This window comes from Lissotriton helveticus, chromosome 8, assembly GCF_964261635.1.
Source record: "Lissotriton helveticus chromosome 8, aLisHel1.1, whole genome shotgun sequence".
In the NCBI taxonomy this organism is placed as follows: Eukaryota; Metazoa; Chordata; class Amphibia; order Caudata; family Salamandridae; genus Lissotriton; species Lissotriton helveticus.
Window position 1 is genome coordinate 1,119,579,622 of NC_136069.1, and position 22,812 is coordinate 1,119,602,433.

At 45.7% G+C, this 22,812-nt stretch overlaps 1 protein-coding gene across 1 annotated transcript in view; it reads left to right on the forward strand.

The window, feature by feature from the left end:
* The first annotated feature begins 13,154 nt into the window (after positions 1-13,154).
* Positions 13,155-22,812, forward strand: part of FHL2 (four and a half LIM domains 2) — a 403,193-nt gene continuing 393,535 nt past the window's right edge. The window contains exon 1 of the mRNA XM_078657994.1: positions 13,155-13,305. The gene's annotated coding sequence lies outside the window, so the exon portion shown is untranslated. The remainder of the gene's footprint in view (positions 13,306-22,812) is intronic.

Here is a 22,812-nt window from a genome sequence, read left to right on the forward strand (position 1 = left end):
CTGATTCATGAAGCAAAATTGCGCCTGCAATCGCTGCGAAAATGCAATTGCGGGCGCAATGTCCGTAATCGGCATTCAACATGAAATCGCAAACACATAATAGCGAATTCGCAATAATATTCGCATAATCCCGGTAGGAGAGCATTAGCGAATCGGAAAATGCGACAATCCACGGATCCTGCGAAATAAATTGCGGTTTCGCTATACAATCGCAATCGGTATTCATGAAAAACGGCAAGTAGCAAAAAACCCAAAAATCGCAGTTTGCGCGGCGCAAATTAAGGACAACTCAAAGCAGGTGGTAACCATAAAAGCCATTCAAAAATATTTTTTCAAAAAACCGTTGGCCAATCAGTAACAGGTTCGGGCCTGACCAATCACACATAAGGACAATCAGCAGCAGCATTAGGAGTTCCACAATGCCAGGAATGTACATGGTGGTCAGGCGGCGAAGGCTACAGCGAGCAGCATGGAGGAGAGGCCAGATCCAGGACAGGATATTCCGCCAGCGGGTCACCTTGCTGGGCCAAACCAGAGAGCAGATATATGCAAAATACAGGCTGAATGGGGAAATGATAATCCAGCTAATACACGACCTTGACCCCCTGATGCAGCACCCAACAAGGCGTACCAATGCGGTGCCTACACATGTGCAGGTATTGTGTACCCTGCACCTCCTGGCCTCTGGGAGCTTCCAGGGGATAGTAGCGGCTGCTGGGGGGATATCCCAGCCCACCATGTCACGCTGCCTCAAGACTTTTGTTGACGCTATGCTTACCCAGCTACACCGACACATCAAATTTCCCACCAGCCAACAGGAATTGGACTTGACCAAGCTACAATTCTACAATGTAGCCCATTTTCCACATGTACTCGGATGCATAGACTGTACCCACATCGCCATCTGCCCACCAGCTGCCACGGAGTATATGTTCCGCAATCGCAAGTCCTACCACTCCCTCAACATACAGATGGTCTGCAATGCCAAGACATACATCACTGACATTGTGGCCCAGTACCCAGGGAGTACCCATGACTCCTACATATTCCGGCACAGCGGCCTCCACACACGACTGGCCAGGGGATACTTTGGGGAAGGACACCTACTTGGTAAGTACACTTTGTCGACAATGTCACATTGCTATGAAGTAGCAGCGCAGCACAGGCCCTCACCCTCTGCTCCTCTCATTCAGGTGACAGTGGCTACGCCCTCAGTGATTACCTCCTCACCCCATACCTCAACCCTGCTACACCCCAGCAACGGCGCTACAATGTTGCACACATTCGGACAAGGAATTGCATAGAAAGGACATTTGGGCTGCTCAAGAGCAGGTTCCGCATACTGCACAAGACAGGTGGGGCCATGTATTACAGTCCTGCAGTGTGCTGCCGCATTGTGGCTGTCTGCGCAATACTACATAACATTGCAACCAAGCGCCGGATACCTGTCGACATCTCTGGCAGTGAATCTGAAGGGGACGACCGGCCACCAGCACATGCGCGCCATGCACGCGGGGAGAATCCAGCTGAAGGCCACAGACGTCGCAACCACATCACACTGAACAGTTTCTAATGCACCCTCTTCCCTCACCCCACAAATCACAAATGCATGCAAAAAGTAATAATGACACAACGCCAATGTGTGCTGCTAAAATAAATATTATTGTTTCATTCACAATAATGGTACCACTTTAAGGGCCCGATGTAGGTAATCCTAGATTACCGATTCTTAAATACCGAATCACACCGATTCGGTATTTAAGAACTGGCAATCGGGATGTACCTTATATTACCGAATTTATTACCGAATCTGTATGAATCGGTAATTACCGAATCGGTATTTACCGATTCGGTAATTGCCATTCATTCCTATGGGCCTGTAGGCCCATAGGAATGAATGTCAATATACCGATTCGGTAATTGGGGGAAACATTGAAGGGTGGCAGGGTGTCACTTTGACACCCTGTTGCAGCCCTCAATTGTGCATGGGTGCACATGTTGCAGACATACATGCCCTTAGGGCATGTATGTCTGAAACATGGCACCGTTTTAAAAGCAAAAAAAATGCTTTTGAAAGGGTTTTCATTATTTACCACCAACTTCTAGTTGGTGGTAAATAACGACTTCTTAAACCCCTGTAGCACTGCTTTAAGTGCCACCTACATGTCAAAATACAGAATCGGTAATTTTACCGATTCTGTATTTTAACATGGCCCTACATCTCCATCTTCAAATACCGGTCGGTAACGGCCGAAATCGGCCGTTACCGACCGGTATTTGGCTACCTACATCGGGCCCTATGTGCCCAATTCACAAACTGCATTAATTTTACTTAAAGAAGAACTCCAAAAGTGTCACTCACATATAACAAAATGCAATGCACAAACTTACAGTTGGATACATTTCCTGTCTTTTCTGTGCAGAGATACTTCCCGATTGGTGGATATCTCCACACACATAGGCATCTTTTGTGTTATTAAATGTTGGCGGGATAAGAAATGGGGAAACCTACTACTAAACCGGAGGGATTTATGAAAATTTAAGGAGGAGTTTAAGGCGGGACATACAAATAAAAACAATCACCACAAAACAGTAAAAACTTCCCAAATCACACTTTAAAAAGTTACTGCAGTGCCAACGTTATCAAAACACTCAAATGTACCCCAACCCTGCCTTGAAGTAAGTTCAGCACCACACATGGCTACTCACAGACACTACAAAACACACTCCAATAGAAAACAATGGAGGCAGGGATATGAAATAATACCCCATAGCAACTAAAGTTGAATAAATTAAATTATTTCAACATATTGTTTGTTAAAAATTAAATATAATTATTAACTCATTTTATTATTTTAACAAAATATACTACATATTAAATACAAATAAAAATGTTAGCGTGAGATATTTTACTGTTGCATTGTTTACATATTTTTCTAAATTAATTAAAATAATATAGTTAAATGGTTTAATTATTATTATTATTATTATATTTTTTTAAAAAAAAACCTTTATTGTTGTGGCACGGAAATACAAACATGGGCCTACAACCAATCCGGCCGGCCGCTATTCAGATCGGGCAAAGAGGAATGGAGTGCAAAAATATACAGCGGTCCGGAGTTCGAAGGCTGAGTAGCATCCACGATATGACATATATTTAAGTCACCATGCAATAATAAGGATCTGAGACGGTTCATTTTGCAATAACAAAAAATAAAGTGAAAATCAATGTCGCACAGTACACACGCCCCTATTACAGCTAAGTAAAAGCAAAAGGTTTTACGCCAGTGATGCACACATATTGGGAGTAACGGGGGAGGGAGCATAAGAGTCAGGATAGATGCGATAAACACAGAGCAATCATGGCGAGCTAGTCCCACCCCTCAAGGCGAACCACACTATAGGAGACATGGAAGACGACGACATCGAAAAAGGAAAGGGACAAAGGGCCATAGAAACAAAGAGAGAACAAAATAACAAGCCCAACCCCCAACCCCAACCCTGCACCCCTGCAGAAGGCTACGGCCTACCCCCCCAGCAGCGTGCCTGTTGCCCTAAATAAGAGACCCGAAATACAGAAAAGAAAAAGAGAGAAAAAGAAAGAGAAAAAAGACAGGAGAAGGGCCCTCGATCTGGTCATCCGGCCCCTCCCACCTCCGCATGCAAAAATCGTCTAAACAGCAACGGTAGAAGAAGTACAAGTAACAGCAATCACGTATAACGCAAGCAATTACAACTCCGCCAAGCGCCCCTCAAATCACCATCAACCATCCATGAGTCCCTCCATGTCCCAGTCAAATTCACCCCTGGCCACTCCTGTCAATAGTACCAACGGTGAACAATCCCTCAGACGGGACACAAAGTAGCACAGAGGGTCTGAGTGCATCGGGAGGATCAGGCAGTGTCATCGCTCCATAGGATCCCAGCCACCGAAATCTCGCAGATGATGCATGGCGGAAGTCTGAATGCGACAATATCGACACCGCCAACAGTCTCGAGACAGAACACAGTCCCGCCAAACACGGAAAAGGAATCACACGATGAGGGAAGCGCCGAAACCCCGCCGGGGCCGCCCAAGCTATGGATCGATGCTGTTCCCCCACTCGCAGATCAGAGAGAGGCCTCGATGAGACAATCACACGTGCAACAGGGGTATCTACAGCAAGCTCACAAACCAAACCCATCCGTGGCTAAAAGAACGTAGATTCATCCGGGGAATACGTCAATGAATCAGAGGCAGACACCTCAGCGCCACCTCGAGAGCGATCCATGCCATTACAAAATGGCGGGCCAACAATGGCGGCCACCTTTTTTCCCAATTCTCGGGCCCCCCGGAGCAGGGTAGTCTGCAGGGTTGTTAATGCAGCCAGTATATTGCCGGGCGTGGGTCTGTCCTCGCATTGCCAAACCCCGGGATTCTCTTGTGCACCGGTTTCTCTGCCCGGACAATGGGTACGCAAGAGGGTAGCATCCGCCATTTCAGCCGTCACGGTCTCTTCCTCCCCCACCTCACCTCGGGATCGGGACCAACCCCCGAAACCAGCAGGATCCACAGCGGGATCTCAATAGTCGTGGCAGGCAACAGAAAGGAGAGTCACCAAAAGGCTAAACAAGCCCCCTGCTGATCTCCGGGAGTCACCCACCGGCTCCCGGGGGGGGGCTGTTAACATGACCGGGCATCACACCGAAGGGGAACTGGGCCTCATAGACTCTCTCCGGCCCAGCTATATCGCATCTCCCGCAGGGTAACCCGCTATTGGGAGTGGGTTGGTATCATCTCTTTCGGCTCGCGGATCTCAGGTTCTCACCGGGCGGCTTCCCATCGCGACCAGAGGCCACAGGAGTTGCATTCACGGCCGGACACTCTCCTCCTCGAGATCCCGGTCTCAGCACCCCGAAGGCCGCCAAACAGTCGGGGACATTTCTTTGGGTCAACTGCACGGTGGAGCCACAGGAGCAGATGGTAAGTGAATACTTTCCTTCCCCTACTCAGATTAACAAATATAGCTCAGGTTAATCGCCAGGATATATGTGCGGGGCGGGAGGGCTCACGGAGCCGAGCATTTATGCAGCCATCCCCATCGCCATCTTGGCTCCTCCATGGTTTAATTATTTAATGCACATTTAATTTGACGAGTTATTGTGTTGCACCATATTTTTATATTGGTTCTGGGGTAATAATACATGTTTAAATTGGTTTACATTTATATTAAGAATGAACATGATTTAAAATTTTCTAAACAAACAGTACACCTTAATAATTATCCCGGTACTTCCCAGAGGTAAGGTCACTGCAACTGTGGATTTATGTAATGTGTAGTTACTGAATTGCATTAGCCTTAATGTTTTGTGGGCATATTTTTATATTAGCATGTCCCTCCATAAACCCATCCTTAAATTTCTCTAACCCCATCCCAGTTAATAGTAAGCATTCCCATTTTCCAGCTGCTTATCCCTCCACATTTACTACCAAAATGTATACCTGTGTGCGTACACATCTCTGCCACCTTGGTGAGGAAAGTTGGGGAGGGGAAGGTTTTATTCTGGCAGAAAAAGCAATGTATGCTCTTTGCTATAAAAAGAGCAGGGAATGAGACTTGGCACCGGATGCATCCAAAGCCTCATTCAATTATTTAGTCTGAATTACTGGCCGTACAAATCGGGCATGGTCCTTCCCACACCCTGAAAAAACGGTGTGGAAAACCCTACCCACACTGTCTCAGGTGTATCAAAATCCAATGCTGTAATTTCACCTCTCCTGATTCAGAATTGGAGCCAGTGTGGTGAAGGGAGATTTAGGAAAGAGGCATGGTCCAGATTTGGTATTGCTTCTTTTATTCAATTTTATCCAAGCTCTTCTGTGTGAGCCTTGTGATAAATACCTTTTTATATGTCTCCACAAGTTAACTTTAGATAAAATCTCCAAAATCTGATCCCTTTACATTCTTCCCCCCTCCTCCTGCTGACACTGCTTCCCCTCTAGAAAGAGACTATAAGAGAACTGATCATGGGTTACTGCAGGGGTCTGCCTTAAGCCCTATCCTCTTCAACATTTCTCCGTGACCACTGTTGATCGTGATTAGATCATATGGGTTCTCATTTGTGAATTATGATGATGATACGCAGATAATTAGCCTCACAAAATTATCACTCACAGGAGAAGTTCTAATGGAGTGACAGCAGGTTGAAGAACATCTACGTTGAGTGTCATTCACATTGGATAATGTGGAACAGGCAGTAGTTGCAGCCTCCCCGTCTCAGAAGGTTCTGCTTTTTCCTACTTCCTAATGGAAGAAATTCTGAATGGTAAGCGTGGGCTATAGCTGAACAGGGCAGGTTCTCTACACACAAGGCAGTTATTCTCCTGTGTCCTTCAGAAGGAGTCTTAGGGCTAGATGTAGGTAAATAGGTTTTAACCGATTCTAAAATACCGAATTTTACCGATTCGGTATTTTAGAATCGGTAAATCCTATGTAGGTAATTATTCGGTAAAAATTACCGAATCGTTAAGATTCGGTAATTACCAAATCGGTATTTACCGATTCGGTAATTGCCATTCATTCCTATGGGCCTGGAGGCCCATAGGAATGAATGTCAATTACCGAATAGGTAAATACCGATTCAGTAAAATAGGGAAATAGTCAAGGGTGTCACTTTGACACCCTGTTGCACCCCTGAATAGTGCTGGTGTGCACATGTCGCATTCATACATGCCCTAAGGGCATGTGTGTCTGTCACATGGCACAGGTGTAAATGCACACATTTGCATTTACACACGAATTCCTTATTTACCACCAACCAATAGTTGGTGGTAAATAACAAATCCTTAAAGCACAAAAGCACTCTTTAAAGTGCTTCCTACATCTCATTTACCGATTCGGTAAATACATAATCAGTAAATATACCACCTTCATAGAAAAAGGCTATTACCGGTCGGTAACGGACGATTTCGGCCGTTACCGACCGGTAAAGCCTACCTACATCTGGCCCCTGGTGCTGGGAATGAAGTTCTTATCACTGAAAGGGATACAGCTGAGAATACTGGTTAATGGGTTCCTCTACACAAACTATGGTGTTGTGCAGAGCTCCTTGAATTCATGTTTATATTAATATTCACACATGCTATAAGGGCAGCTTACATCCAATCCTGGGCTGGTAGCCCAATTCGCCTGTCCGATCATATTCAACGTTAGCCTCAGACCATTGGGGGGAACCAATGAACTTAGGGTCTATTGTTTTGTAAATGCTCTGATTCTACAGCAACCATTTCTATGTGCGTATTGCCTTCTAGGCAACTTCTTGCTAGAAGCACAAAGCACAGGCGGTCCCCTTTTCGCTGTAAGATCTTTGCAGGATTGTCCTTGCCGTTTGGCCATTCCTTTGTACAGTATCACTCTGGCCAGGTCATAGGCTGCCCTGCTAGAACAGATTTGGATTCAGGCAAAGTGCAACAAAAGCTCCTTCCTTATCCTGAATATTGAATGAGTATTATATTTCTAGAGTGCCAAGTGCCACTCCCAAAGGAGCAGCCTGGCGCTAAGCAATATTGATCAATCTTGGGGGAGCAATGCGTCAAAGAATGAGTAAATAGAACAAGGCTTCGGAGATGCCAAAGAGCCAAGTCTGAAGCTGCCGTTTGAAAATCCTTTCTGAATATGTGAATCTTGACTCCCGGGGAAGTTGGTTCCAGGCCATTGTGCCCAAAACTGGGAAGGATTTTCCCCTTCGGGGATTAAGTCTCCACATATGGGGTTAGAGCAGGTTGGCTTGCGAGGACCTAAGGGGACGTGTTGTCCTATAATGGGAAACTCTGAAATCATAAATTTTGGCCCTAGTCCTCTAACGGCTCTGAAAATAAATAAAATAATTTTAAAAAGGATCCTTGCTCGAATATGCTGATTTGAGCCTTGCAGTCTCACTTGGCTTCACAAACTATTCTAGAGTGTAGGGCTAACCTAAGGAGTAGTGCTTGGAAAGATGCAGGGAGAGAAGGCAACCACCACTACTACCTCTAAATGTTGTGGAGCAACCTACTACCCTATGGTTACTTAGGGTAGTAGATGGGTGCTCCACCTCACATGTACCCAAGCACTCTTATACTTCCTTCGCATACAATGAGGACGGGCCACGTCATGATATACAACAAGAATTTGCCAGGGAGAACGCGTATGCAATCTGCCTACTGGGGCTTAGGTAAAAAGCCTTTACCCTCTTGCTATAATCAGCAGCTGCCAAACATTAGCCATGAATCCCCTGGTCATAATGGTGATAGACACACACAAGTTAAAAGGAGTACCACTTTTGGTGGACCCCAACCACCCAACAGAGTCTACTGCTCTGTTACTAACACACCAACATTATGTATAGCCCTTGTGAGGAGATTCCTGGCACAGGCCGTCTGCATAAGCACACATAAAGTATCTGCTAAAATGATGCAATGAGGAGCAGGTTGCCTCAAGGACACCGTGCAGGGAATTTCAACCCTACACCAAATAACCATTCAATAGATAGAACATTTCGGAAGGCACGTTCTTTAAACAAAGGTATTTACATGTATCATCCTCTTACTTATTTTTCATGGAGAATGTTTGTCACTTAAGTGCATAATATACATGCATCATCACACATTGTTCACCCACAAACAGAGCATGCTGATTGCAGTGAAAGTTTCAATGGCAGCTTTGAAATCCTTTGCGAGAATCAACATAGGGCCATATGTATCAAGAAGTCATTTTGCGATTCTCAAATAGCCATTTTTTGCGAATTGCTATTTGAGAATTGCAAAATGCTATCAGCCTGATTCATCAACGGGACGTTTTGCGTGGCCCAAATAGCGATTAATAGCGACTCGCTATCAAGGACACACAAAACGGTATTCATGATTAATTTAGAGAAAGTAAAGCAAATCGCACGCGGCCGCAAATACCGGTTGCGATTATTGAAAATCGCATAAAATACGCTATTTCCGGCAACATCCGTGTCGGAATTGCGAAATCTCTAATAGCGAGATCGTCAATAGCGGGACCGCAAATAGCGCGAGATCGGGAAAACGGGAAGTCGCATGTCGAGCACAGCGATGACATCACAACCAGGAAGCAGCCAGGGCCCACCCCCATTCACCACAGTGAGGCAGACCTCGAGTCAGCAACTGGGAGAGCTCCTGCAATTCTGTTTGGATACAACTCAGAAAGTACAGTGCAGCAATGTCTGAGGATGCAGTTCCTGGGCCCAGCAACACCACAGGGCGGAAGAGAAAGTTAAAATTCTCCGAGCAGGAGCTGGAGCATTTAATAGAAGGGGTGGTGGCCAACCACTCAAAACTGTTTGGGAAGGACTCTAGGAGGGTGCCGGGGCAGGAAAAACGCAGGATCTGGCAGGGTATAGCGTCCACGGTGAACTCCGTGGGTGTGGCTGATAGGTCACTGGACGAACTCAAAAAACGCTGGTACGACCAAAGTGCCAAAGAGAGGGTGGCTGAGCGCCTTGGAGAGTCATCGGGCACTGGAGGGGGAGGACCTACAGTCCCTCCAAACATCCCCATGGAGGACCAAGTAGAGAACACCCTGGAGACAGAGGCGGTCATCGGAGTGACTCATCAGGACTCATCCCGCCCCACCCAAGACAACCAAGGTAAGTGGCATGCGACTGCGACCCTGTCCCCTATGAATGTCCATGACCAATTAGCCCCCCATATTGTTCCATAGTCATGCCATCGTTCCACATCAGGTAATGCCCTGAAGCATTGTGGGACATGTAGTGTGACCACAATGTAGATGTACCACAATGCAGCCAGACAGGTTCCAAAGTACGCAAAGCCATAGCCAGTCAGGGAATGTCACCCAGCATGCATGTAGCAACTGCACGTGTGACAGATACATGCAACTAATGAACGTCCACTTCCCCTCACAGGTGGTGCAGACAGCAGCGACAGCGAGAGGCTGCAAATAGATGAGGAGGCACAGGATGAGGAGGAGGTGCTGCCACATACACAGCCACCAGCCCCTGCCCCAGCAACTACTCCCGCAGCCAGGTCCACCACCAGTGTGCCTCCTGCGTCTGGCGCAGCAACTACTCCCGCAGCCAGGTCCACCACCAGTGTGCCTCCTGCGTCTGGCGCAGCAACTACTCCAGCAGCCAGGTCCACCACCAGTGTGCCTCCTGCGTCTGGCGCAGCAACTACTCCCGCAGCCAGGTCCACCACCAGTGTGCCTCCTGCGTCTGGCGCAGCAACTACTCCCGCAGCCAGGTCCACTACCAGGGTGCCTCCAGCCCCTGCCGCACCAACAACGCCTGCCGTGACACCACCAGCAGCTGGTGCTTCAACATCAGGGCCTGCGACAGCGGCAACACAGCGCCCACCCACTGTGTCAGGCCAGCAGAGCAGGCGTGGCAGGCCTCGCCTGCAGACCAATGCACCTATCAGCAGGAGGGGGAATGGACAGGAGCTGGTGAGAGTGAGCGTGGAAAGACGCATGCTCCGTATTCATCAGCTGCAAGCACGCCAGCAAGGTGCCATACAGCTACAGCTGTACAACATTGGGCGCAATGTGGCCGGAGTGGGGGACCGGATGGACCGCATGACGGCAGCCATGGAAGGTGTGGGGGAGGGAATGGCCCGCATGACTGCAGCCATGGCAGGTGTGGGGGAGGGTATGGCCCGCATGACTGCAGCCATGGAGGACAGCACTGCTGCAAATACATCGCAGCGCAACGCAGCACGCCGCCGCCACCGTCAGCTATTGACCCGGCTGACCGCCTACACCAGGTCCAATTATCTCATAGGCAATGCCACATCACAGTTGTCGCGGCGGTCCCTTGCGCAGCAGCAGCAGCTCATCCAGTGCTGCGAGGATGTGGCCAGGGTCCTTGAGCACCTGACCAGTGCCGTGACAGCACTACACCCTCCTGCTCTACCTGCCACTGTTGGGGGTGATGATGCCAGTGAGGGGACATCGAGTTTGAGCAACCACTCTGCCTCACACGTAGGGGCACTCAGGCGCAGCACCAGGCCCACAGCAGCTGCACGTGCCTTGGATGAGGATGAGCCACAGAGGCGCTTGGGTGGTACGCGCAGGAGGCACACATGACTTCATATGACTATTACAGGCACAGGCTGAGTATAAGCCTGCCCTGTCCTTTCACACAGCAGTATGCTGAAATACTGTTAGCAATGACAACATTTAGGGCCAGATGTAGGTAATTCATATTTACCGACTCTTAAATACCGAATTTTACCGATTCGGTATTTAAGAGTCGGTAAATATGAAGGGGGAGATGTAGGTATTACAGATTCTGTAAATACCGAATCTTTAAGATTCGGTATTTACCGATTCTGTAAATACCAAATCGGTATTGCCCATTGATTCCTATGGGCTTTGAAGCCCATAGGAATCAATGGGCAATACCGATTCTGTAATTACAGAATCGGTAAATACCAAATTTGGCAAGGGTGCAGGGGGTGTCACTTTGACACCCTCTGGCACCCCAAAAATAGGCATGTGCGCCATGTGGCACACAGACATGCCCTAAGGGCATGTCTGTCTGTCACATGGCTAGGTGTGCATGCACACATGTGCATGCACACCTGAATTCGGTATTTTAACACCCAATTGGATTGTGTGCTAAAATACCGAATTTGTAGGGCCTTTGGGACTCTGAAGAGTCCCACCTACATCTGGGATTTACCGAATCGGTAAAAATAACGATTCGGTATTTTACAGAATCGGTAAATTTACCGAATCGGTAAATTTACTGATTCTGTAAAATTGTGCCCCTACATGTCAATTCTTGAATACCGGTCGGTAACGGCCGAAAATACCGATTTTCGGCCGTTACCGACCGACCTACATCTGGCCCTAAGGGCCAGATGTAGGTAATTTTAGTTTACCACTTCTTAAATACCGAATCATACCGAATCATACCGAATCGGTATTGAAGAAGTGGTAAAATAGAGGGGGGGAGATGTAGGTATTTCAGATTCGGTAAATACTGAATCGGTAAGATTCGGTATTTACCGATTCTGTAAATACCGATTCGGTATTGCCCATTGATTCCTATGGGCCCTGAAGCCCATAGGAATCAATGGGCAATACCGAATCTGTAATTACAGATTCGGTAAATACCGATTTTAGCAAGGGTGCAGGGGGTGTCACTTTGACACCCTCTAGCACCCCAAAAATAGGCATGTGCGCCATGTGGCACACAGACATGCCCTAAGGGCATGTCTGTGTGTCACATGGCACAGGTGTGCATGCACACATGTGCATGCACACCTGGATTCGGTATTGTACCACCCAATTGGATTGGGTGGTAAAATACCGATTCTTAAAGCCCTGTGGCACTCTGACATGTGCCAGCTACATCTGCATTTACAGAATCGGTATTTTACCGAGTCTGTATTTACCGATTCGGTAAATACAGAATCGGTAAAATACCGATTCTGCAAATGCATGCCCTACATCTCAAAATCCAATTACCGGTCGGTAACGGCCGAATTCGGCCGTTACCGACCGGTAATTGCCCACCTACATCTGGCCCTAAGTCTTTTTATTCCACCACCAGGCACTCCTTTCCCATTTATCTCACTCCAGAAGGTTCCTGCTTTTTCCTTTGTCACGATCTTTCTGACTGTTTCATTATTTTCCTTTCCCCCCTTTTGCGTTTTTCTCTCTCTTACTGTGCCATACTGGTGGGGAAAGATAAATGTTGGTCCCCATGAAAGAGTACATGTGGGCCACACTTGTACCAACCCGCTTAACTCTAGCACTGGGCAAATCCAACCTTATTTTATCCTTTCCTGGAGCAAAATCAATTGCTAACATATGCATATGAGGACTTCCTTGACTGTCTACCCCCCCCCCATGCAGAACACAACACATTTGTGTACATACATAGACATATAATTTGTGTACTTTGCACATGTCCTCCTCAGGGTCAAGTCATAGGACGCACTATCCCAGTCCAGCAGCACAAAGAGCCCTGCTTCTGAGCGCTGACAGGAAGCCACGTCAGTGATCTTGTGCACGTGGCGGAGGTGAAGGGCCTGTCAGATCCCAACTGCGTCAGGCCTCTCAGGACCCACGCTCACTCCTTAAATGGCGACCAGCACCGAGGTGCTGTGCTTCTTATCTCCTTCGGATGGCTGTTTCTTTAGAGATCATGTATTTTTAGAAGCTCATCTAGCAAAAGAATGCCTGTCTAATTACTACATGCGTAGCCTGTGTTGTCCAATAAAGCAGTAAGCCCAGCACCCATCCCTTGCTCCTGCTCCCGGCTCGTGGGCAGAAGGCGCGAGGATCCCGGAAGGTAAGGACTGATTCCTGGTTTTATCTGTGGTGCTTCGTTCACTGCCTGAAGGGCCCTGTAAGCCTCGCGAGAAAGACTAATCCAGAGATACATGAGATGGGAAACGAGCGTCCCCTCTTCGAAGTCACAGCGTTAGTAAATGCACCATCAGTGTCATGGACAATATCTAATTTGTGCCGGTGGTTGCAAATGGTGGGTACCGGTCCACATTATTGGGGACCTACTCTTGTTTTTCATCATTCAGTTTCTGTCCAAGAGCAAGAGAGAGAAAGGCACAAAAGGAGAAAGAAGGAGGAAGACAAAGCAAGGAAAACAGCGACAAAGGGGGGAAAAGAACAGATGAAAAAGAACCTGTGAAAATAAGTTAAAGAGACAGGAAATGTATGGAGAGGAAAAAAGGCATTAGGTCAAATAAAGACTCAAAGCCATGGTAGTCAGCAATCCCTGCTTGGCAGGACTGGCAGTGGGCTCCTAAGAAAAATGTTGGTCCCCCGCAAGTCCATTTTCACAAATTAAGCACTGGTTATAGCAACAGCCTTCTGATTTCTGTCCTGAGGGTTTTAGCATTTATTTTGATAATCAGAGGTTTACTTTAGCCAACTCATTCCTCCATGTCGAAGATCTAGAGTGAATTGCTTCTGTGTTGGCCAATGGTAAATAGAATGCTCTATGGTACGAAGGGCGCAGGATGTGTAGGGATATAGATGATATCATTAGGTCATGGGCAATGGCAAATGTTTACTTGGATTACGAGTCAGGATATGTGCCTTGCAATCCCACGGCACAAAAAGTAAGTGCGTTGTGTGCGTGCCTGTGTTTTCTTGCTTTAGCACATTAAACTAGACCTATTCACTTTGCTCGTCTTTTTGTTGTTGTAAAGGAGCACACATTCTGCTAATATTCTGACGTTTTTTCAGGCTTCTCTAAAGTAAATCCCCTACTATTGCCCTTATTACTCCATTTTCCTTCCCATTTCTTCTTGTTGGGGCCACTGCTCTCTTTCCGCTGTAGCCTCTGCCTCTGCCTCTGCCCCTGTCCCATATCCTTCATTATGTCATCTATTTCCTAGCTCAGAGGCAGTAGAGGTAGAAACATGTCTACTGTGACCTTTTTTTCACTCTTTTCAAATACTGTATTTACATATTTTAACAATTTTCACCTTCCAATCGTTTTATTTTGAAAATTGTGGGAAAATTCATAAAGTTGTGGGTGTTTTTTGCCTGTGGACATTGGTTTCAATACTGGGCCTGGAACGTCCAGTTTGTCATCTTTTATGTACCGATTGCGCATTTGGCAACTTCACCCTCATTAAGATGACCCCCTTTACTATGTGCTAACCAGGACCTGTATTATAGATAGGGAGCACTCTCTCTGTTTGCATCATGGCACACATTTAAATAGGTGCGCTGGGCGCAAACAGGGACAGTGCACCCTATTACAAATAACGTGTGGCCCACAGGAAAACCGCAAACTTGCCGCAGCCCTTGAGTGCAGTGCATTAGTGAAAGATAGAGTGGCTTTTTGAAGCAGATGGTTTGTCTATCTCTTTGCAGGGAGCCAAACCTTCTGCACATCCCAGAGGAGACAAGATCCCCCTGCAGGCAGGTGCAGTGAGTGACTGCACCTGCCTACAGGGGTATGTTTGGGGTCCATGAGACCCCCTTTAATCCCCCCAGAGGGCTATCCTCAGAGGGGGAGTGAGTGTGCCCCACCTGTTTGCGGCACAGAATCAGTGCAACTCTTGATGGCTTCTTTGCCTCTGCGCCTGGGTCCATAGTACGGCACAGCCACAGCGGCAAAGTGAATCTCTCTTTCGCATGGGGCCACACCCCTATTCAAATGAGGGAAGGCCCTTTAAAAGATAGTGCTGGTGCTACATGTGCACAAGTGCTATCAGTATTCAAAAATGCGACCCCTTCTGTAATACTACAGTACCCCAAGGGCACAGAAAACATCACTCATGTGCACTGTTTGTAATACAGACTCACGTCTGAATTTGTAATGTTTGGTATTCTTCTGCACAATATAAACCTGCACGCTAAAACCGATGGCAATAGAATAACCAAACTTGAGGGGCCCCCCTGCAAAGTACATGGAGGGCACCCACTCTCCCCACGACCCAGTCAGAAGCTCTCAGGCCAGGGGCCCCCTGCCCATGCACAGTGCTGGAGGGGGCCCCCTGGAGCTCGGCCCCCACCCGCACCGCAGGTGATGCCAGGATTAATGACTGATAGTGGACATTGAAGGTCATCCGTAAATTATATGTGGTATAATGATTCAACAGATGGATAAAGGCAGGATGGATGGATGGAGAGGTTCAAAGATTAAAGGGCACATATTGAGAATGTAGATCACAAACAGCATGAATAGGAGGACAGGTAGACTGACATGTAGATTGAGATAGATAGATAGATGACTTTTGTGAAGATTATGTTCAGTGTATTTTATTGTGACAAAAATTCAAGAACAGAAGTGAAATATTAACATCTTTTTGTGACATTTGTAATAAAGCTTGAAACATTGAGAGAATATATTTGAACTAGTTGTTGTTGAATGGTTGCACAGAGTGATGTTGTGGTGGCGGTGAGTGATGCTGTGGCATTCAGTGATGCTGTGGTAGCGCATATTGTTGTTGTGGTGCCCCTGAGTGATGCTGTGGTGGTGCTGAGTGATGCTGCGGTGATGCGATAGATAGATAGAGTGAGGGTGATAGATAGATTGAGTGAGGGCGATAGATAGAGTGAGTCGATAGATAGATAGATAGATAGATAGATAGATAGATAGATAGATAGATAGATAGATAGATAGATAGATAGATAGATAGATAGATAGATAGATAGATAGATAGATAGGTTGATTCCTGCTCTATATTTGCTCTCAGATTATCACGACCTGGATATGTCCCATATTGTTTCATATTCTGTTACTAATTTTACCTCAAAATGTCTGCTGGCATTCCCCTTCATGTATTCCTATTTACTATCTGACTTTTGATGCCATAACATGACACAATGGCCTTCTGCCAGTCGGTTTTACTTCATGACTCCTGTTGCAAGAGTAGCAGTTCTTAACCTGGGGACTGAAGAGCCCTGGGGGGTTCACGACACGTATTCTCAACTGTTTAGAAAATTACATATTAGTAGATTATTACAAGGTGTATATATAAAAAAGCAGAATGTAAAACTGGAAATATTGAAATAGTGTGTAAATATGATTTGAAATCGAAGGCAAAAAAATTAAGTAAATCATTAGCTTGATTTTTGGGAGCGGTGTAAGTATAACAAATAGGATCCAGTGTGGACGATTGTATGCGCTGACAAAAAGCGTGCATTTGGAGCAAAAGAGACAAAGTGATATGTTAGAGTCTGAAATATCACTCCATCTTTTAGAACTAAACCCATGATTTAAAAAGGTCACATACCATTCAATTAAAAGTTACATTTAGATTTTTGGTGACTTTTTTTGGTTTGTGAGGTAAATAAATATTTCATAATTTTGGTACTTGTTTTCTGTATACTTGTTTCGTGTTTTCCTGAATTGTAGTGAGGTTTAAATCGGGAAAATTGCTTAGGCCGGGGACCATAGATTGCTGATTGCTCAATGGTTGTTTCTCAAAGCTCATGTAACATGTGACAGAAACAAATGAATAGAAAATATTTATATATATCAATTTTATTAAATAATTTTTGTTTTTTTTAAACTTTTTCTTTTTTTATAAATTAATAGAAAACATAGTAATTCCTGATAGATTTATATATAATGATAGTGTTCTGACTAATGATAATACAGCTGGTAATTATATATACATGACAGTGAATTAAAAACACTAACAAAACACAACAACAACAATGAAATTAATTTGTACTTGTATAGCGCACTTATACCCTGAGGTGTCTTGGTGCTGTACGCATACTGCTGTGGAACCCTTCCTTGCTTTTCCTTGTGAAATGCCCACTTCTGGGCACCCCCAAGGTGAAGCCAGGCATCCCAGCGCTGTTGGGGCCGTTGTGGAGATTAAGCAAGCTATTGCCCAGAGTTGCAGAGTGGGACCCATGATTAGATTAGGCATCAAGGCAAGAATTATCAGGTCTGAGGAAATTGAGCCCAAGACCCACCGAGGCGGGAATTGAACCCTGGTCCCGGGCCAGACCTCTCCATCAGGGTCTGCCGCTCTAACCATTGAGCCACACTTCTGAGCAGCGTGACACACTATGGGCTTCATTAGGATGGGGGTCGTAAGGCCTCTACACGACTGCCATCACCAGTTTCACTTCGACCGACTGATTATATATCAGCCAGTCGGAAGTGAAACTGGCCGGTCATTCCAGCTGGCTTCCGGCGGGCTCCAGGAGCCCGTCTGCCAGTCAGAACCCGGCCCGTAATCCCAAAGGGTAACCTTTCCACCCTTGGGATTGCAATGCACGGTTTCCGACAGGGTTGCCATGCCAGCCTTTCCGACATGAAAACCCTGTCGGAAAGCATGTTTGGGAGCCCATAGCAGGGCCCCGTTGCATCCACGGCCAACGGTTGGTGGCCGTGGGGGCACCTATGATGCCACCTTATCAATCCCTCCACCCGTGGCAGGCAACTTGAGGTGCCTGCCACGGGGTGCAGGGACTAACACCACCTCCATTTCCCTATGGGAGAATGTACTATGGCCGGTTTACGGCCGCAAGGCATGCTCCCATAGGGAAATGTAGAAATGCGACCCAACAGTGTTCGGTCGCATCCTAATCAGGTCCTAATCAGGTGGTCGGTACTGTCGAACGGAGGTCGGTCAGTCCCAGGACCAAGACGGTGTCGGTCGGACTTTAATCCGCCCAACATTGTAATTAGCCCCTCTGTCATTCAAAGGTATTATGAGTGTAGGTTGTAAGCCTTGTATATCAGGCATGCATATTTAATGACAATTCTAGAGTACCATGCTTTCCACCTACTGGGTACCTAATGGGAAAAAAATCATCAATAAAAAACAGGATTTTCTGCACACCATGCTGACTGGCATATGTATGAACATGAGCCGACTGATGCATGCTTCACTAGGGTATGAGTTTCGCACATTTATGTGTTTTTGTTTAAAATTCCAATGTTTTTAAAAGCAGCGGCTTGGTGAAACATGATGGAATGATTGCACTGCCCTAAGAATCCCTAAATCAACTCTGATCTGGCTATTGAAAAGGAGTGTGAAAGTTACAATACAGTCATTCTTGGAAAGAAACTATTAGGAATGGACCAAATTCCATGAGGGGCCAGAATTTCTTCTTCAGTCTTGAGATAATTAAAAATACATGCATTAAATCCTCTGAAAGCGAAAAAAAAGTTGTGTTTTCTCCCAATAAAATCGCAGCAGCTCACACTAAACTAGCCAGCAACACTTTTCAGACTGGACTTCAGTTGGCTGCTATGAATTTGTTCTTAAATCAGTCTTAATCACTCTGGCCTCTGATCCCTAAAATGAAAATCAAGCCACATTTTTGAGCTCTCTCTTCTGGATAGACACCATTAAATTACTTCACACAAGCTAGTATTTTTTTTCTCATATTTATTTATTTATCTTTGAAATTGGCTTTTAAGAGTCTTTGCCAAAAGGTGGCCCGTGGAACATGCAACAATGCAGCATTTTTCCAAATTTGGGTCAAGTCGAAATTTGGCTTGTCTTCTCCCTTTTAATGTCATAATGTTCAGTGCGCTTGTCAGTATGTAAGTTGTAAAATGAATAAATAAATACAAAAATCAAAAAGTTTGTGCGGGGGCCAAAGCTCTTTCTGAGATGACTGCTGCCAGCTCTGCCAAATGCAGAGTTAGCCTAGCACCCAGGCTGTGCGGTCTTGATTCCACCTTATGCAGCCCAAACTATGATCATGGTGGAGTGAATAAAAAAAAAATCCGTACTTACTTTGACAATATTTTGGTATTCAATTTTAAGGTCAAGATATATATGTAGGTTGAAATTTCGAACACAATAATGTGACCAACAACTTAAAATGGGTGAATGGGTACACAATTAATCAAGCATTGGGAACAACATTTCTCTTAGCATTGACAAGCGTGGCCCGTTTTTTAATGTCTGTTTTTTCAAATATATGCTATAAACATTATGAGTGTGAAAATAAAAAGTAAAAATCTCTCAGTCTGGAGGTTTTGTTATGCATGGAATAAAGTAAGTAGAATGACTGACTGAAAAAACATATAAAAACATGATATTAAATTTAGCGCCGTGACACCTCCTCGGAGGTAGCTGGGAGCTTTACAAATGCCATGCATTTAATTGAATAAAGCAGAAATAAAAGCAGATATTGGCCTATTAACCATGACACTGAAGTATACTTCTTTTTTAGGAGGATGTGCAAATGTGCAAAAACAAAATGCTGTTACTTACTATGAAGAGAGTTAATGGCTGAAGTGGGCGCCATATGTAGACTTCATTGCTCCATGTTGTATACTGGGGGTGGGGGTGGCAAATTGTGCCTAACATATGAACAAATCAATGGGTGTAAAGAGCTGACCAAATGCCCCTCTGTGCATATCTGTTTGTATGTATATTAATTTTGATTTAAAAAAAAACATGAGGCGAGCAAGACAAGATTGCACCACGTGAAACAAATTTTTGTAGTTGGTCACCAGGAAAAAAAATCTGATGTACCACCTATTCTCGCCTTTTATATCCTAGGGATGGTAAGGAGCAAAGTATTAACAGGTTTTAGCATTCTCTTAGGGCTCTACAGCTGTACCAACTTTTGGAGACAGACAGGTCCTGGCTGATTCACTCCATTATAGTTAAGGTCCAGGGTCCTAAACAGCACCCTCCTGAAGCTAGGGAGCCAAGGCATTGCATGCAGATGGTTTCACAATGATGAAAAATGTCTCTGCAGTTATAGTACAAGATGGGCTGCGCCATTTTGGACTGCCGGAAGCCGGTGCATGGAGTACTTAGGCAACCCGAAGTAAAGGGAGATGCAGTGATCTAATCTTGGCGTATTTACTGCCTGAACGACTGAGTCACTTCATGATAAAATAGACAGTTGCACGGAAAATTACAAATATATTTTCCCGAAGCCAATAGACAAAACAGTAAGGAAATCAGTCATAGCTGGTGCAGTGTGAAAAACAGTGAAGGTTTGGTGCATGAGCCAAACCCGGAACTACTTGAGCTCAGGGTGCTGCAGAAGGCTAAAATTCAGCTTTTTTGTACATTTGATGATACATACATGTACTCCTGAAGGCATTATGTGCTTGTATCCAGGCTTATTTTCCTGCACTCGACGCCAATCTTGTGGAAGCTTTTCTAGCACATAGTTGGCAATCGACAAACTCTTACAAAAGGTAGTCAAATAACATCATTCTAAGCGGGTGCCAACCACTTGATCAAACCCGTCCCTTTTGGGGTATCAGAAATCATGTTTATGAGAAAACAGATTGAGAGACACCCCTCCTCCTAGAAATGCCCTGGGCTTGAATGTCGGCCTGGATTTCCCATTTTAAAATTCACGTCCGAACGGTGGCTATTTGAAACCAAATAGTTGGCATTATTATGCGTTGGCACACAATATTCAAATCAGCTCAACTTGTTCCCAGGACAACATTTGCCACTTCGGATAAACGCCCTTTGCAGTTTCTGGGCCTCCTTCCAACAGGAGCCTGCTACCGCATGCCTGGTGTTTGTTCAAAAGGGAGCGACCTGCAGAAGCTTCGAGACGCCTCGAGACGCATACCTTGATGCTGGCAGTCGAAGTGCATTCTTCGTGGCGAGGGGAAAGGCGTCTGTTAAAACCAGGAAGCGCCGGAACGCGGTAACACGTTTTAAAAAAAGGTAGAAGATGAAATGCAAATGATCATGAAATGATTTGAAAGAAGTTTTGAGTTAAGTTGTAAAAACTGGAGTGAGACCAGCGCTTAATTGTGGTAAACCACTGGCCAGCCGCAATCTCACAATGGCTTTCAGATAGATTGTAGTATTCTGTAAATGAGACACCCGTGGGCACCGCATTGTTGAAATAAAAGCTGTGGAATTTATTTTTCTGTGTTTATTGCGATAGGCGATGAGAAAAATTGAGACTTTATTAGCACTGTTTTTTGTTGTTGTTGTTGTGGATATTTTAATCCTGCTTCAAAAATGCACTGGAAGGGTGTGTTCAGTAAGTTGTAACATTACATGATGTACGTGAATTATCAAAAATGATAGAGTTTCTACTATGTCCAACTCCTTTCCCAAAAAAATCGATCCTATCTCATACATGCCAACATTTTAGAAGAGGAAAGTGAGAGATTAAAAAAAAAAAAACATAATCAGGAGAATGTATTTCTCCCATTGCCTTCTATTGAGCCCTGAATCGGGTCTATTGTCATGTATGGGACTTGGTAGTGTGCTGATGCAAGGTCGTATATCAGAAATGTAAATATACGTTTTTTTCTCACCTGTCAGGTGGAACACGGAGAAAGCGCTACAGCAGGCAGAGCGAGCTGAGCTTAGCAAAAATGGTGAGCACTAGCCTAAGGGAGCAGGTTGCTGGCAGTTCATACTCTTGAGTCACACATCGGCAGAAGGCCCGTCGAAACGGGTTTTTAATGCAAGAATCGGAAGTTTAGAGACAAGCCTTGTAGTCTCCCTCCTGAATCAGGAGGGTTGGCTAGGCTTGTATGCTATCTGCTCCTTCATGTCTCCTCCATTTTAAAATCTGAAAAATGGTTAGCTTTTGGAATGCAAACGACAATTTCAGCCTAATACTGTGATCCACTTGATTGGATTTTATAGAGGGCCATTCAGTTACTTGGTGGCTAGACATCAGGTTTAAATTGTGGAGATAGGTCACGGAAAAGTATAAGTTACTTTTGGTAATGCTCTTTCCGGTGGATTCGCTGTCCATTTGCAGATTTCTAGAGTCCTCCCAGGTTCCAGCAGTGGTGTAGCTAAGGGAGGGGGGGGAATATATTAGGTGCGGTACCCCCTGACAGCACTGATTTTTGGGGCGGCGGAGGTGAGCAAGCCGACTGCCGACTCCCACCTCCCCCCCATGCCCTTTAACTGGAGGGGGGTTAGGTGCGGTCCACACGGGGCGGCACTCTTTTTAGGAGCGGCGGAGGTGAGCAAGTTGTCGACTATCACTCCCCCAATGCCCCCCCTGAACAAGTCATTTGTCGGCCGCTACCACTCCCCTCCGCTACAATCTACACACAATTGCAAACTCAGTGACTGCCCCGTGAGGCAATATGTCTTGCTACACCACTGGGTTTCAGTCTGGATCAGGCAATGGGTTGGTGAGTGGGTGGTGAGGAATCTGCTGACAAAAAGAGTTTTCACCGGAAACAGCATTACCCAAAGCAAGTAACTTGTCCTTCTGATGAATACTTTTATTCACAGGGGTTTCACTTTTTGGGTCAATACCAGGTCAGCTCCCCTGAAAAAAGAGGTGGGTCTGGAGAGTGGAATTACACCATGAAGACCTGCAAGACCGAAAGACAAAATGGCCCTCCCTGTGGACCTGCAAATCAATATAGGAGTGCTTGTTG